Here is a 13,798-nt window from a genome sequence, read left to right as displayed (position 1 = left end):
TTTAATTTAGAGTGTATTGTTATATTATATTATAATGAAATTAATAATTATAGTAAAATATATAATTGCAAGACATTTAATACCTATATCTATAGCCATCTAGGGTATAAACTACACTAAAAAAAGTGTAAGTATGCTAATAAAATATATGAGGTGTATAATGTATTTATGTATATAAAAATATAAAATATAAAGATTAATAACATTATATTGTTTTAAATACTTTGCGCAAGCCTAAGGTGATACCCGGCGTATAGTATAACATGCAAAAAGGTGCGTATTAAACTTGGCGTGGTGAAACGAAGACGGTCTCGCGTGTTTTATACATTGCGCTATTGGGATTAAACTTATAAATGCTTCCACGTCACGTAGTTAACAGATTGTCCGTGGCAACAAATATTTAATTTAAGTCTAAAAAGTAAATGTAAAATAGTAGGTAATAATATGAAAACAAACTTACTCGTAAACATCTACTCTTCCGGTGAAACGTAGCTAGAGTGCCGCCATCGCCGAAGAAACAGCTATCTTCATCCATCTCCATCTAATCATCTCACTCCGATGAACTGAAACTTGAAAGTATCGAAATACTTTATGAAAATAACCTGATCATAATGAAATTCGGGAGTTTGTATTAAAACTTACATTATAATATGTACGGTTTAACGAACTGTCCGTTTATATTAGTGGCTTATTATTTTTTTGATCACTGAAATAAAAATATACAATATATTATATTTATAATACAATAGTATTTGCTGAAATTATTAGAATTGTTAACCGTCGCCGACGAATTTCGACAATTGACGATTGCCATAGATATTATAAAATATATTGTTTATTATGATAAATCCATAGAACTTATATATTATAGTATTATCTAGTACTATCAGTATTATCAGTACCTATACGGTATATTGATAAATCGTATGTTCTTTTACAGAAATCTTTGTCATCTGCAATGCACCTATTCTGGTTTTCTATTTCAATTATAGTTCGCATGCCAAATTTAACTATACAAACTGGTCCGCAAGTTTATAGACATTCTAATACATTCTCCCGCCAGTGCAAATAGACAAAGTGTTTGAGAAGTTATATTTTTTTGGTACCTAATTAATTTACAATATGAATTATTATAAGTTACCTATGTAGGTACTTGTCCAAAACTCGACTACCTGCAAATCATTGGTTTTTATGGTATAGCCTTACGAAGTTCACGATTTTCGGTGTTTTACGCACCCGTACAACGCTTAAAGTTTACCGAGCTTAAGTATTACAAATTAATTTTTTTTTAATCTAGGTAAATCAACGTTTTAAAATTGATGATGCAAAAAAAATTCTGCCACCCACCCATGGTGGTTTTACATAACAAGTCGAGGGATGTTTTTGATTTTAATTGTTCGAGCAAACGCAGTGTGGTATACCGGGTACATATGAAAATACCAAAAATTTCAATTAGTTATAAAACATATAACTTAAAAATAAGACTGACCGCCAAGTTCAGACTTCCCTGTCGTTTTCAGTTAAAAACTAATGATTTCCGGCAATTATTTTTTGCAATATCGATCTTAATTCGTTGTTACTTGTAATATATACATATGCCTATTTTAAAAATATTATTCGTGGGTAATTGAAAAGTCTAAAATATATTATCATATACAAATACGATAATAAACAAATAATAATAATTCAACTTAACCGGCAACGGTATTAATAATATTTAATAATATCAATATAAATATAGTGTACAATATCCTAGGCTGACAAATCGTCTCCACTTAAAATCGTTTTTCGTATACTATGATATTATATCATTGAATTCAAATTTAACACTATCCATAACAGTCACCCACTTGTAACCTACTGTTCAGCAGAGTCACTTCCAATTTTTTTTTTTGAATTCTGAGGGAAGCGATGAATGTATTGATTTTACAATGATGTGTGTTTTTTTTATTTTTTTTTTGTGTCTGTCATTACCTTTTAGGACAGTAAAAGTGCTTGAATTTTCTTTAACAGTAACTTTTCTGATAGGAAAGTGAATCTAGTTGGTACTATGGGGGGTCAAAAGTAAAATTTTCCCAGTAGTTGTCAAAAGCGACGTGAAAAACAAAGGAAAAAACGGGAATTTTTTACGCAAAGTCTGTTTTCGAGAAAATCGATTTTGGTTTTTGGTGCAACTCTAAAACAAATGACCGTAGGTACATTAAATTTTGACTGAATGCTTATATTAGCATTTTCTATACACCATAACATTTTCCAAATATTTTGACTATTTTGAGCTGTTTACGGACATTGTCAGTTTTCAATTTTTTTAGTTTTTTTTTCTATAAATATCAATAAAATTTTATCTGTTGAGTAAAAAAGCTTGAAAATTTAATAGAAGGCTCCTAAGTTATTGTTTCAATGGCAGATGAAAAAAATTATAAATCATTAGTCACAGTTTTTATTTATAAGCATTTAAAGTTCAAATTTTGACAAAATACTGAAAAATCACGAAAATTAGCAAATTATTTTGAGTTGAGAATTCATAAAAATTTTTCTTTTTAAATCTAAGATTTGAAAATGTAATATAAGATTAATCATAAGTTTGTCTACCTTTATCAAAAAAAAATTTCTACAAGAAAGTCAAATTAAACTTTTATGAACGTTTGAAATTCATATTTTTACAACATTTGATATTTACTCGATTTCTCATGTAACGATTTTCTTATTTTGTTGTAATTAAAAAACGTATGACTGTAGATACTTGAAAATTTCACTGAATGTTTATATTAGCATTTTCTATACACCATACAATTTTGAAAATATTTTGACTCTTTTTGAGCTGTTTACGGACATAGTCAGTTTTCAATTATTTTAGTTTTTATTTCTTTAAATATCAATAAAATTTTATTCATTGGGTAGAAAAGCGTGAAAATTGAATATAAGGCTGCTGATATATCGTTATAATAGCCGTTAAAAAATATTAAAAATACATAGGCTCAATTTTTATTTATAAGCATTTAAAGTTCAAATTTTGACAACATTTATCAAATTTATAATTTAATAATTATTTTGTAGTTAAAAATGTATAAAATGTTCAACTTTTGTAGCTGAGGATTAAAAATTTAAAACAAGATTCCACGTAAATAGGTTATATATAAATTACTTTATTCACTATAATATCATCAAATATACTTGGTAATATCATAGGCTGACAACCGTTTTCGCTCAGAATCGTTTTTCTTATACAATGATATTATATCATTGAATTCAAATTTAACACCATCCATTACAGTGACCCACTTGTAGCCTACTGTACAGCAGAGCGACATCCACTTACCCACCTTTTTTTAATTAACCTCCCTTTTTATTTAATTCCTGATAAACGAGTTTTGGATAAGTACCTACCTACATAATAGGTACCTGTCCTACCTATATTAATTAAAAACTATTTTTAACACGACGTATTTACTTATTATTTTTGTCTTTTAGTTTATCTAATTTTGTATGATTAAAATATGTTTCCTTTATACCCAAATAATTTTTAAGTACCTACAAATAATATAGAACTCAATTTTATTTTAACAATTAAATACTTTTATTAATACAGTGTTGATTTTGTAGATGGGTAGTAATAAATTAACTGTACATTCAGGATTACATGCATTCAGGTGAATAATTATAAGATTGCAATGATAGATGTAAGATGTAAGATATATTGTTGATTCATCAATACGATGCTGGGTGGACTTGAGGACTTCCCATGTTCAGCGACCGGCGTCGACCCGTTTTGTGGCACAGCGGAAACTTCGTACAGCTGACTGTTCGACAAAGACACTGTAATATTATTTGAAAAATATTATTTCTACTTAACCCTAATAACTGGGTATAATGAGTTTAATATTATATTATATTACAATAAATATCAAGTACCTATATTATTAGCTTCTAATAATTGGGACGTCATTTTTATGGATATTGATCCGGACAAAATGATGCTGGCCCAGCGCTATGCCACGGTTTAAGGCGTACCTATCCGATGAAATTGTTGGAGACTCTTTCGAACTGGGCAATCTGATAAACGGTGACGTGATCGTTACTTCGCGGCCATCATAGGGTATACACAAAAATGTAGGTCATCGGGCTGTCGGCTGTATGTATGATAAAGTCCTGGAAGTGGGAATTACAATAGTCCCTAAAATGCTGTTACACCTCAACCTTAATAAAAACAAAGAATGATTAAAAAATGGCAACGGAATTGGCCTACAAATCTGAAAATATGTTTATGGACAGATAACTTCTCAACGTAATACCTATTATGACCGATCCAATAATAACTTTCCATAGGTACATCAGACCTATGTGCGACGGCTGCTCACCAACGTATCGACATCCACCAGATAACTTTGGTAAGTTTTCAAACTATACCGCTCATTCTTGCGGAATGCTAAAGAAAATTAATTTATTAGATAAATATTATACTATAACAATTTTTAAATATAGACGTTTTCAACTCACAGTTATGCAGATGGATGTCGACCGGTTTGGGAGCGACGTCTGATACGCCATTGTTCTAATGAATTCAAACATGGATAATATATTATTATAATATTTTTATATGTATACAGGTACGGTTAGGTATATTAAATTAATTAAGTAGGTACTATATTAATATAGTCTATTAATTATTTTTTTACTATGCTTTTATTGTATTAAAATATACACAATGAATTATAACTTACATTATTGGACTGGACTTACAGCAACGTCGAGTTGAGGTACCTGTCCATAAACACATTTTCATCAGCAAAATATAATATAAAATATAAAGTAAAGAAATGCATAAAGAAAAAACTGTATTTTTATTCATACAATTTTGAAATCAAAAACATTAGAACAAGATAATGCTTTCTTGATAAATTAAAAATATTTGAAGATTTGTCATACGTTTACATGGCAATAGTAAAATTCTATTAAACCTATTAGGTACGTAAACAACATTTATTAATATGACAAATATTTAAAATTTCAAAAAAGGGGGACCCTTGTGTTAATACCCCTCACTTTGTTTTTTTGGTTAGCGCTGGAAGTTTTTGTGCACAAACGTCGGGACCTGGTGCACATTTCTGCACAAACGATGCACAAATGTTTGGCACGTTAAAAATTTCAATTTTCCAAAAAGAGGGTGTCTCATCGTTTCAATGCCCCCCCCCCACCCACTTTGTTTTTTGGATGGCGCTGAGACTTTTTGTGCACAAACGTCGGGACCTGGTGCACATTTCCGCACAAACGATGTACAAACGTTTGGCACATTCAAAAATCCAAATATTCAATGTGGGGGGGGGGGCTACCGTTTCAATGGCCCCCCAATTTGTTTTAGGGATAGAGCTTTCAGTTTTTGTGCACAAACGATTGGACTTGGTGCAAATTTCTGCACAAACGATGCACAAACGCTTGGCGTGGTCAGAAGTTCAAATTTCGAAAGTGGGGGGGGCCATTGAAATGGACCTACTCAAAATAATTTGCTAATTTTCGTGAGTTTTCCGTATTTTGTCAACATTTGAACTTTAAATGCTTATAAATAAAAAATCTGCCTTTGAAACAATAACCTAGGAGCCTTCTATTAAATTTTCAATCTTTTTTACTCAACAGATAAAATTTTATTGATATTTATAGAAAAAAAAACTAAATAAAATTGAAAATGACAATGTCCGTAAGCAGCTCAAAAAGAGTCAAAATTTTATGGTGTATAGAAAATGCTAATATAAACATTCGGTGAAATTTCATGTACCTACAGCCATTTGTTTTAGAGTTACACCAAAAACCAAAATCGATTTTCTCAAAAACAGATTTTGCGTAAAAATTCCCGTTTTTCCTTGATTTTTCTTTTGTTTTTCACGTCGCTTTTGAAAACTACTAGGAAATTTTTACTTTTGACCCCCCAAAGTACCAACTAAATTCACTTTCCTATCAGAAAAGTTACTGTTGAAGAAAAACCAAGCACTTTTACTGTCCTAAAAGGTGATGACAGACACAAAAATAAAAAAAAACTCACATAATTGTAAAATCAATACGTTCATCGCTTCGCTCAGAATCTAAAATAAATAAAAAATAAAAATGAAAAAAAAAACACAAATCATTATAAATTCAATACATTCGCCGCTCCGCTAGAATCTAAAAATGTCAATTATTTAATTGTTTGATTTTTTGCTTTTCGAATAATATCAAAATAATAAAACATATCAAAAATAATATCAATATATTATAGAAGGTATATTTTCAATTTTTTTTTCGAATAAAAACTTATTTAATTATTTTTTTCTTGTTGATGGGCCCATCATTTAAACATAAAATCTAGCAAGGGAATGCAATGCATACCTTGCTTACCCTATTGTTGCGGCACTGGTGTTGGCACCCGCAGGCAAATGCATTTTAGAAAACAAAAAAAAATTGAAATTAAAAACTTCAAACTAAAATGTCCAGAATCTTAAACAGAAAAAAAATATTCAAAATATTTAGTTCATTAATGATGGATTATTCAAAGTGCACCAGGTTATCAATGTTCAAAAAGTATATACAAAAAATTCAACTAGAGTTACATAACAAAAAAAAAAATTGAAAGAGGTTGTTGGCGCCCGCAGGCAAATGCATTTTAGAAAACAAAAAAAAATTGAAATTAAAAACTTCAAACTAAAATGCCCAGAATCTTATACAGAAAAAAAACTATTCAAAATATTTAGTTCATTAAAGAATGATTATTCATGGGGCACCAAGTTATCAATTTTCAAGTCAATACAAAATATTCAACTAAAGTTACAGTACTAAAAAAAAAATTGAAGGTGGGTGTGGGCGCCCGCAGGCAAAAGCATTTTAGAAAACAAAAAAAAAAAATTGGAAAAAAATTTACATTAGAAACACACATTACGAAGTTCAAACTAAAATGTCCTAACCAAATCTTAAACAGAAAAAACTATTCAAAATATTTAGTTCATTAAAGAATTATTCAAAGGGGAACAGATTGTCAATGTTTAAAAAATTTGGCTAGAGTTAAAATCATAAAACAAAAATTGAAGGGAGGGGTTGGCGCCCGCAGGCAAATCGATTTTATAAAACAAAAAAAAAAATTTGGAAAAAAATTTAGAAAAATCTATTCAAAATATTTAGTTCATTAAAGAATGATTATTCATGGGGCACCAAGTTATCAATTTTCAAGTCAATACGAAAAATTCAACTAGAGATACATAACAAAAATAAAAATTGAAGGAGGGTGTTGGCGCCCGCAGGCAAAAGAATTATAGAAAACAAAAAAAATTGAAATTAAAAACTTCAAACTAAAATGTCCAGAATCTTAAACAGAAAAAAAACTATTCAAAATATATAGTTCATTAATGATAGATTATTCAAAGTGCACCGGGTTATCAATGTTCAAAAAGTATATACAAAAAATTCAACTAGAGTTACATAACAAAAATAAAAATTGAAAGAGGGTGTTGGCGCCCGCAGGCAAATGCATATTAGAAAACAAAAATAAATTTAAAAAAATATTATTGTAGGAATGCACATTTCAAAGTCTATACAAAAAATTCAATTAGTCACATAACTAAAAAAAAATTGAAGGAGGGTGTTGGCGCCCGCAGGCAAATGCATTTTAGAAAACAAAAAAAAATTGAAATTAAAAACATCAAACTAAAATGTCCAGAATCTTAAACAGAAAAAAACGATTCAAAATATTTAGTTCATTAAAGAATTACTCAAAGGGTACCAGATTTTCAATGTTTAAAAATTTGGCTAGAGTTAAAATCATAAAAAAAAAATTGAAGGGAGGTGTTGGCGCCCGCAGGCAAATCGATTTTAGAAAACAAAAAAAAATTTTCAAAAAAATTTAGAAAAAACTATTCAAAATATTTAGTTCATTAAAGAATGATTATTCATGGGGCACCAAGTTATCAATTTTCAAGTCAATACAAAATATTCAACTAGAGTTACAGTACTAAAAAAAAAAAAATTGAAGGGAGGGGTTGGCGCCCGCAGGCGAATCGATTTTAGAAAACAAAAAAAAAATTTTCAAAATAATTTAGAAAAAACTATTCAAAATATTTAGTTCATTAAAGAATGATTATTCATGGGGCACCAAGTTATCAATTTTCAAGTCAATACAAAATATTCAACTAGAGTTACAGTACTAAAAAAAAAAATTTGGAAAAAATTTGACTGTAGGAACACGCTTTATGAGTACACGGGTACTCAGCGTACTCCCAGGTATAGCCGGTTAATCTTGAAAAATATTTATACAAAAAAATCTACTAGAGTTCAATGAATTGAAAAAAAAATTGTTTGAGAAATCTGTGTGAAATAACACTAAACAAAAGAATACGCTGGAAGCTAAATACTGCAATACATATTAACTACAATCCAAAAACTAGGTATTGTTAACATTATAATAATACGAACAGTTATTATGATCAGAGGTGTATCACCGTAATATATGTATTAGAAAATGTATAAAAACGAATGTAATTTATAAAGGATGCATAAAAATTAAATCAGAAAAAGGTCCTGCACGGACTCTATTATGTGATTGTAATTTATGAAGGACACAAAATAATGTTTAATTTAAAATAATATTGTGTTTGGCTGGGTCTACAGTCAATATTAAATAACAAACTATAAAATGTAAATGTAAATAAAAACAGTCAGATATCTGTTTTAGTCTTTGTAAATATGTGCGGAAAAAAATTAGATATAGTACAATGTAAAAAAAATGTGGAAAGAAAACCCTGAGAATTCTTTGACAGTAGGATAATAAAACACAAAACTATATATTAAATTAAAACTATTGATTTTATACATTTTCTATTTACAAAAGCTCATAAGTATTGAAAACCTTATAAAATCCTAAAAAAATTATATTTTGTTATATTTTAAAATACATTTTATAATTTGTTGTGTTAAAAAAATCATTATTTAATGTTGGCTGTATTTAAGTTTTTAATAACTATACTGGTACAACTCTAGCTGACAGTCTTTAAGACCGTGTTAAAAACTATAATAATTAGTTAACGTCTAATTTACTGTCCTATCCTAACCTAGCCTAACATAACCAAATTAATAATATTTAAATATTTTCTTTCATTGTTATGTTTACAATATCGAATACCTTTATAGTTAGTAGGAAAACATCATCGCAAAGCTCTCGAATAGTGATTGTAGTCGTCTATCATCACCATAGCTTCAACTAATCTTAGGTTTACCAAACTAGCTTCTTATGACTAATTACATTAGGACACTTTGAATAAAAAGTTCCTGAGTTGCAGGTTGCCGAACTTATAAGTGATTGATTATCAAGTTGATCCTTAGATTGTTGACACCTTAGTTCCCCTCGAAGACCGCTGGTAAGACTATTATGTCCTATCCATTATGTTATATCTATATTATCTATGATGGAGCCATACCCAGCTCACTCGTGTAAACAATTTGAAGCACATAAAAGCGATTAACGAGTCTCTATTAATGATAATATGAAATCCCAGACCTGTCCCCCATACTCTGATATTAAGAGCCCAGCCCACCTTCATATTCTCTATGCAAAAAGTAAATTTAAGACAAATTTGTAAATCAATGCACAGTCTCTCTATTGTACTAATATTTGTGATTTCATTAATTTTCAGTATTTTGTATGATTAGATTGGGAAAACATAAGACAATATCATTTACAAGACTGTGACTAACACAATCATACTTTGATAAAAGTATATGATAAAAGTACCTTCTATATTTGAATTCTTCGTTTTTTTCCAGGTACTTTATTGGTGGACAGCACTTTAACAACGGTCCCTCGATCTACTAAGGCAACCTTGAGGCATTTCCTTATAGGAAATTAATTAAATTCTCAAACATAACTCTTAATTCAAGAGTTTGTAACTAATATAATAAATGTTATGATATTTATGGACGACACTTGCACCATGGCCCCTCGATATAGTAATGTGGCGACCCGGCACATCTCTTTTAGATAAATGATTAAATACTTAATCAAGTCATACAATTTACTAAACATTTATGTTTTGTAGATAATTTGAAGAAAAATTTAAAATTGAAGAGAGACTGTGTGAATTAACAAAATTTGTGGTATGAAATGTTTATTTGAACATCTGTTACAATGTATTATAATGAACTTAAGTTAATTTTGTATAATGTACTAAGTAAACATTTGAACATTTATTACAATATATGTATATTATACATAGATTTCAAGTATGATTTTTTTTAGTTTTTTTTTTGATAGTTACCTACCTACTACAATACAAGACACTTTATGTTTATATTTTGAAGCAACATTATATGTTTTGGATTATTTAGATCTATATAAACTAAATTTCAGCCCCATAGTTTAGTATTTAAAGTTTGTATGATCAAAGTCGTGGAACCAAATTTTATCAGACTCTACTAGAATGTTGTAGTTAAATTAAACTATAATATAGGTATGTGGAATAACAGTACCTAACCTTCTATTATAATTTGTTATGAATATAATATTTTAAGTAATAACTCAAATTTAGCACATTTACGGTACTTAATACATTTTCCTAATATTTTAACAGAAATTATGGAGCTTAAAATATAGAAATACCTATATTATGTCACGGTCCATAGTTGATAGTTTTGTTTCATTTATAATAATAATGCTTTTTAATATACTTTTTCATAAATTAATATTTATTACAGTTGGCTTTTATGATTTGTTTGAACTATTAGTACGTATTTTTTTGGGGAGATCCCTATTATTACAACACCGTTACCAATATGCGTTTTTTTCTGGTTAGTTAATATAATTGCATGTTTTCATGATTTCTTTGTATTTATGCTTATTTTCTTAAAATGTTTTTATATTTTCGGTTCATCCGTTACCTACCTACCAAGTGTGTAAATAAAGAATTTTTTTTGTAAACCAATTTGAATTATTATTTATTAATTTAAAAAAATTTTAATAAAAACGTTTTCATTCAGTATTTTTTTGAATATTTTATTATTTTTAATATTATTGAATATTTCAGTGCATATATTTGCCTGTTTTTAGTGCATACATGCAGGCAAATATTTAACACTTAAGAGGATGTCAGATTTTTAGCGCACCATTTATTTCTCTCTCCGACCCACACACAATCATTTTAGTGTTTTCTTAATCGTACATTTGTTATGCTACGCGTGGGTCAAAGATGGAAAACAAATAGTGCGCTGACATCCCAACCAGCAACAAGTTTACACGAGTGAGCTTTGTATGGCTCCATCATAGATAATAAAGATATGGATAGGACATAATGGTCTTATCAGCGGTCTTCGTCCTTCGAGGGTAACAATTGAGGCCAAATAAAGTATACTCATATCGAGTATCGACTATCAATATAAAGGAGCCTCAATTGCCTTCCCCTCCGGGAACGCGTCCTCAAATGTATTTAACATAGGCGTGGACTATCCATGGTGTCAACAATCAGAGGATCAACTTGATAATCAAACACTTAAGTTCGGCAACCTCAGCAACTCAGGATTTTTTTATTCAAAGTGTACTAATGAGTCATAAGAAGGTTAGTTAGGTAAACCTATGGTTAGTTGAAGCTAGTGGCCTTTGCAATTCAAGATCTTGTCCTACGTATTCGGCATTGTTAACATAACTATTCTACCTTTACACTTTTTCTTCCCCCGTCTCTCACAGCTATATACAGGTTCAGCCACTCTCATTCCACACCTCCATATGATCGGTATTCTGTCTATCCATCTCTTCTTCAGTCTTCTCGCCCCTCATTTCCCACCTAAATCAACTAACTTCTATAGCCACTCTCACTATCTCTTATCATACAGTGGCCGAACCACCTAAACCTATTCTCTCTTGTTTTCACTACAATATGTACACTACCCTACACTACCCTTAATTAATTAATTTCTTATTCTATCCTCTTTTGTACCTTAACACCTTACTTATTATTCTCATATCTGCTACCCTCACTCTACTTACTTACCCTAACCTTACATTTATTTTTCATCTTTCCCTTTCATACACCAAACATTCTGAAATCCTGTTGACCCATTTCCTTATCTTCGCCATATTACACACTACCTAATTCCTATTCACCCAGTCTCTAGTTACCTACAAGTCATCGTACTTGATTATCGGTGAAAATATTTAAATATCATTGAGCGAATTCCCTACTCGAAAGAATTCCTTAAAAAAATATCATACCTCACAAATTTTCTAATTTTGAACACGACTTTACTGATAGCCCAAATAGTGTTATACCGGTATAGTTACAATAAAAATATTGAAAATTTTCGGGCAATACATCCCCTGATCAATTAACTATAATAAAAAAAAAACCTACTGAGAAATAAGAAAATACATACCCCGTGACGGAATCGATATCTGCTACGAAACTTAGTCTTCGAAACACTGAAACGTTCACACATTTCAATCTGCTTATGATATATTATTCCCAGTTTTAAAATGTTCACTGACGAATACCATTTCTGAAATAACACGCATCTTATGCAGTAAAATGTTCTACAATATTCTAATGACCTAGTTACAGTCTACAGATATGATATAAACCTACCAATAAATACCTAATATTAATTTTTATTACACAGAGTTTGTATTTTTAAATGTTGTATTTAAGGATTTATTAGTTTTATTTTTATACCTAACAAAAATTACATTTATTCACAAGTCAGTTATCGACTAGAACTCGACTACGAGTAAGACAGCGTTTGGATTGTTCGGACTGGCGTATAATTTATTATTATTATACATTGCGCCTTTGGTAGGCAGTAGTAAACGTAAAACTGAGACGAGTGTGTTTAATGAAATAAATTAAAAAATTGATTAACACAACAATCGCTTAAAAATTAATTTAATTCAAATAATGAGATGAACCTTATTAGATCATATAAATTTTCCAGAACAAGCCCCCAGTTGTTGGTCGCATGCCAATTTCAACCATATACTAGACCACAAGTTTATAGACATTCTATAATGGACTCTGCTGCCGGTGGCCCTATATAGACGCAAATGCAGTAAATTCAAATTTATAATGTAGATAACGGTTTTATTACTTGGTTTATAAACAAATTCTAATTGATATAAAATAGTAATTATATAAAAATAGTTTTATTGATCCCAATATTTAAAATAATGTTTCAAATAAAATAATAAAAACAATTAAGAAATACCTATTAATTAATATGTATTACCTAAATAACAAAATAACTAAATAAATTCGTGTTTTTTTTTTAAACATTTTCACGTCCCCCCCACCCCCCCCCCCCTTACGAAATTGTGTCACTCTTCCTTAGAGTGGTGCGCCCCTTAGGTTAAGAGCCCTTGAAATAGTGTATGTTAAAAAATCAGCCATATCCTTCCCCCCCCCACCCCTTGACAAAATCATTTGAATCATTTAGCTACTTTATGAATTAAGAACGATACATTGAACGTACAAAACTGTACCTACCTACATAATAGTTATCAACCTATTAACCCATCAATAATATTATATTTTTTATTGTGTACACTAATCGATTGGTATATACAAAATAACGTTAAGTTATAAATAAGACGTGGATTTAAATGCATTAAAAATAAGAAAAATGCCTTAAAAATACGATTTAATGCACTTATATTAAAAAGCTTAATAAAATGGCCAGAAAAATTAAAAGTCCAATTTAAATGAATATAAAATAGAATTTAGATAAGTATATAGGTAGTGTATTCTTTATATTTTGAGTTTCATTATAGCACATCAGTCGATCAGATGCTATTTAATATTTTAAA

At 29.5% G+C, this 13,798-nt stretch overlaps 1 long non-coding RNA gene across 1 annotated transcript; it reads right to left on the bottom strand.

The window, feature by feature from the left end:
• Positions 1-3,596: 3,596 nt before the first annotated feature.
• On the bottom strand, positions 3,597-6,048 carry LOC132945466 (uncharacterized). Its single transcript, XR_009664572.1, has 6 exons — positions 6,035-6,048; positions 4,722-4,761; positions 4,498-4,552; positions 4,293-4,426; positions 3,913-4,197; positions 3,597-3,816 (listed from the first exon to the last, which is right to left on the bottom strand). It is a non-coding gene; the product is annotated as an uncharacterized LOC132945466 (long non-coding RNA).
• Positions 6,049-13,798: the final 7,750 nt, after the last annotated feature.

The sequence above is a fragment of the Metopolophium dirhodum genome, chromosome 5 (assembly GCF_019925205.1).
Source record: "Metopolophium dirhodum isolate CAU chromosome 5, ASM1992520v1, whole genome shotgun sequence".
Classification (NCBI taxonomy): Eukaryota; Metazoa; Arthropoda; class Insecta; order Hemiptera; family Aphididae; genus Metopolophium; species Metopolophium dirhodum.
Note: the sequence above shows the minus strand (reverse complement) of the source record. Positions and strands in the feature narration are given on the sequence as shown.